This window comes from Coenobita brevimanus, unplaced genomic scaffold (genome assembly GCF_032717465.1).
Source record: "Coenobita brevimanus isolate Jiangsu-jjx unplaced genomic scaffold, ASM3271746v2 jjx.HiC_scaffold_1951, whole genome shotgun sequence".
Lineage (NCBI taxonomy): Eukaryota > Metazoa > Arthropoda > Malacostraca > Decapoda > Coenobitidae > Coenobita > Coenobita brevimanus.
The window spans coordinates 1-4,995 of NW_027642833.1; the positions used below are offsets into that span (position 1 = coordinate 1).

At 38.9% G+C, this 4,995-nt stretch overlaps 1 pseudogene; it reads left to right on the forward strand.

Annotated features, from left to right (window-relative positions):
• Window positions 1-1,182: 1,182 nt before the first annotated feature.
• On the forward strand, window positions 1,183-4,981 carry LOC145389700 (uncharacterized; annotated as a pseudogene).
• Window positions 4,982-4,995: the final 14 nt, after the last annotated feature.

Below are 4,995 nucleotides of genomic sequence, written 5' to 3' on the forward strand. Positions count from 1 at the left end.
GACTGGAGATATAGTCTTGGTAAAGGATTCTAATGTATTGAAAGGGGAATGGAAAATGGCACAGGTCGTAAGTGCTCTCAGAAGTAAAGATGGAAAGGTCAGGGATGTGTTGCTCCGGTATAAAATTAATAAGCCAGGAGGCAAATATTCAGGCCAACGGGATGTAAATGTAACCAGATCAGTTCATAGCTTAGTTGTACTTCTTCCGGTGGAGGAGCAGTAATCAAGATAGCTTAAATGTCAGGCGGGGAGTGTATCGTGATTATCAGAAATCACGATATTTTTGTATTACTATTCTATGGTGATTATTTAGATGCATATTTGTCTATCACAATTGTGGGTGTATATGTGTAGGATTATTTATGTGTAAATACTGTATATACTGTATATTGTATGTATTAAGATTTCACTGATTGTTTATTGGAATAACGAGGAGTATGTTGATACCCTTGGGTGATTTGGTACTGTTAGTGATATAAGCTTAAGTTACATTTATGTATAATCATAGTGTACTGTTAATATTAGTTAATATTGGAATGTCTTGAAAATGTTGTATTTGCGAGGTTCAATGTTTTAACTGATACTTGTTTATGAATGGTTAAATTTAAGCTGTACGGTTAACGTGTGAAACAAGCCGAATGGCGGCAGTTTGTGATAAACTATTAGTAGCCAGTCACGTGGCCATATTTCAAGCCTGGCTCACAGCCGGACCGGGAGTCCTGGGGTCAGTTGGTACGAGGTTAAGGAGCTGAGCAGAGGGGCCCCGAGTTTAGGTCTGGCAGCTGTCCTGTGTGAAATTGTCTATACTGTATGTGGACTGATGTTATTCGGGTGGATGTTTGGAAGACAGTGCGGCCATGTTGTAAGTTTACTGCATTTTTTAAAGTTTCAAATTATGCTTAAGTTCATGAATAATTGTCCATTTTATTTTGCATATTTAGTATGGTCGGTCACATTGTATAGTGTGATATTATTATTTGATATCATACTAAGGTTCTTTGTAATTATATATATGACGTGTGTTTGCGATTATTGCTGGGAAGTGAATCTGAGTTCATTCTTTTGTTGTTTATTATTTATGAAGCTGTATTTACCAGGTTGAATCATTAAACGGATCCGACACCGCAGAACTGCAGTGTTCATTCAAACCTGAATAACAATACAATTCAACAACTCGCAACCATGGATGAGCTCAAGAAAAACCGGACAGCAGCCAAGAGAAGGTTCACTAGGAAGGTCAACATCTTCAAGGAAGCCCACGGAAAGAAGTTATCATGTGAAGTGCTTCAACGAATGTATGAGGAGGTTAGTACGTGCTTCAAAGTGGTGGATGAAAGGAATGAGGAAATGATCGCTCTTTTAAAGGAATCTGAACCTTATGATGAGTATGAACAATACATAACTGAACTTGAAAATATAAAACATGAAGTTTATAATATTTTGATAACTGAGACTGGGAAGGTGAAACAGAAACCATCACTTGCCATAAAGAAACTGGAGCCTCCTAAATTTCGTGGTTCTGTCAGAGCATTTCCTACTTTTGTTAAGGATTATGAAAGGTTAGTTGTGTCTCAGCAAGGAATGGACCCGTACGTGCTGAGGAATTCCTTGGAAGGTGAACCTAGGAAATTAGTGGAAGATTTAGACGATTATAACCGAATGTGGGCTCGTCTGAAAGAGACTTATGGTGATCCAGCTAAAATGATAGATTCTATTTTAGGAGATATCAGAGCAACTAAACCAGTGGTTGAAGGTGACAATAAAAGGCTTATTAACATGATTAATACTGTAGAGAAAGTGTGGTTGGATATTGATAATTTGGGTCAGTTACAGGAACTTGAAAACACTACTGTAATTACTCAAGTGGAGAGATTGTTGCCACCTACTTTGAAAAGAGAATGGGCAATAAAGGTACAGTCTATCGGTACTGACAGGTTTAAAAGCTTAGTAACATTCTTGACTGAACAGCGCAAAGTTATAGAGTATTTGCAAGATGAGTCAAGGATTGCAAGTGCTAGGGCGACAGTTCATGTGTGTGAAGAAGAGACTTCCAAGGACTCTGAACTTGCAGAGGCGATTAAGCAGTTAGCTACAGGTCAGGAAAAATTTCAAAATCAAATGTTCAAATGTTTATCTAACTTATCCTTTGCTAGTAATAAGTTTCAGGGAATGCCAAGCAGAAATGGGTCAAATTTTGGACCAAAGGGAAATACATACCAAGAGATGTTGTGTGCATGAGTCTGATACTCATGATCTAAAAGATTGTGCAACCTTTAAACAGTGGCCTAAGGAGACAAAATTTGAATTTCTGAAATCTAAGGGTATATGTTATATGTGCTTGAAGGAAGGACATTTGGCAAGGAATTGCAGTCAAGGATATTCATGTAGAGTTCTGGTAGATGGGGAACGCTGTGGAAAATATCATCATTCTGCCCTTCATCCCATATTCATTAGCCATGGAAGTACTACTGTGGAAGCATCAAGTAGCCATGTGACAAGAGATGAAGTAATGCTCATGACGGGTTATGTGAACAGTGCTAATCAGGTAATACCCACCCTTTATGATCCAGGAAGTAATTTAAGTTTAATCACCAATAGGATGGCACGGAAACTGGGTCTTGTTGGGACTCCTGTGAGTTTAACTTTAACCAAGGTTGGTGCGCAAACAGAACAGGTAGAAAGTTACGTGTATAAAGTCTTGTTGAAAGATAAATTTGGGAGGGAAAAAATAATTGATGCCTGTGGAATAACTGAAATCACTGGTGTGTCAAGTGAGATAGACGTGACTCCATTTGCACATATGTTTGGGTTACAGGAATGGCAGTTAAAGAGACCCAGCGGACGTATTGAGTTATTGATTGGATCAGATTACTGTGCTCTTTTACCTCAAGTTGTAAAAACAGTGCACAGTGTTCAACTGTTGGCTAATGACTTTGGATTTTGCCTTAGAGGAAGTATAGATGGAGAAAGAAAGCAAAGCGTTAGCTTTAATGTTCAGGTGAATCATGTTGCATGTTCTAAGCCTGAAGAGTGGCTTCTTACATCTCGGCTAAACCCTTGTCAAGTAATTGAAGAATACTTTTTGACTGAAAGCTTAGGAACTTTGTGTACCCCAAGATGTGGGGGATGCAAGTGTGGAGGTTGTTCCATTAAAGGAAATTTAACTATAAAGGAAGAAAGGGAACTTAGACTTATTGAAGATGGATTGCACTATGATAGGGAAATAAATGTTGGATTTCAGAATAGCCTTGGATCTGTGACCCTTCTAAGTTACCTAATAACTTCCCCATGGCTTTGGCTCGATTAAGAGCTACAGAGAAAAGATTAAAAAAGATGGGAATGAAGTACTGTTTAAAGTATCAGGAACAAATTAATGACATGGTATCCAGAGGAGTTGCGCAGAAGTTGACCCAACAAGAATTGGAGAGTTATGAGGGCCCTACTTTTTACTTGCCACACCATGAAATCCATAAGCCAGAATCTCAGTCAACACCTCTTAAGGATTGTGTTTAATTCAGCTGCATCATTCCAAGGAATGGCTCTAAATGATTTTCTTGCTAAAGGGCCTGATGTTCTAAATAATTTGTTGGGGATTCTTTTGCGTTTCAGACAAAATAGGATTGGCATAGTTGGCGATATCAAGAAAATGTACAACAGTGTTAAAATATCAGAGTTTGATATGCATACTCATAGATTTCTATGGAGAGATTTAGATGCAGAGAAAGTTCCTGATCATTATATACTGAAGACTGTGACATTTGGAGATAAACCAGGGGGGGCAATAGCTATGGTGGCATTGAGGAAGACTGCTCAAATGAATGAGGAATATCCTTTGGCTATAAAGACTATTATTGAAGATTCTTATGTGGATGATGTGTTAGGAAGCTTTGATAGTTCCGAAATAGCTGTTGAAAGGATGGGACAAGTGGAAGAAGTGTTGGAAGCAGGAGGATTTGTAATGAAACAGTGGATCATGTCTGGAGATGATGGATGCATCAGTGAGAAAGTTTTGGATACAAATCATGAAAAGGTTTTAGGTCTAGATTGGAAACCTAAGGAGGATATCTTTTTGTTCAAAGCCAAACTCAATTTTTCAAGGAAAACTCGTCAAGGAAGGTCTGAACCAGATGTTTTGTTAGGTGATCTAGAAAGGCGTTTGCCAAGCCAGTTGACGAAGCGCATGATTCTTAGTCAGATTGCAACCTTGTATGATCCTCTTGGATTTTTTACTCCATTTACCCTTAAAGCTAAGCTATTGATGAGAGATGTAGTTGCAGACAGTGAGGGGGATCGACCAAGAGGGTGGGATGAACCAATTAATGAAATTTTGTATGAAAAGGCAAAATCACTGTTTGAGATGATGTTCCTGTTAGAAGAGTTGGAATTTCCCAGATGTATAAAACCGATACCCACCGTAGGCCACCCAGAATTGGTTGTTTTCTCTGATGGTAGTAAGAAAGCATATGGGGCCGCTGCATACGTCAGATGGGAATTGTCTGATGGTTCAGTTAGATCATATCTATTGTGCTCCAAAAACAGAATTGCACCAACAAGACAGATCAGTATACCGAGATTAGAATTATGTGGTGCTGTTGTAGCTAGTCGTTTGAGATCTACAATTGAAAGGGAAAGGCAGTTTAAGTTCCAAAGAGTTATTCATATCACAGACTCCTCTATAGTACGAGCTCAGATTCAAAAGGAATCCTTTAGATTTAATCCTTTTGTTGCAAATAGGGTGGCTGAAATCCAATCTAGGACAAAACCAACAGAATGGTATTGGGTGCCATCTGAAAATAATGCAGCAGACCTGACAACAAGGGAGTGTACCCCATCAGAATTAGGACCAGATTCTGTGTGGCAAAGAGGCCCAGAATTTCTCTACTTAGATCATGATCAATGGCCGGTGAAGCAGAGTTTTGAGGGAGATGTACCTGATACTGTGTTTGTGAAAGCAACTACCCATGCATGTGAGGCTAAGGAGGTAAAGACAGTGAT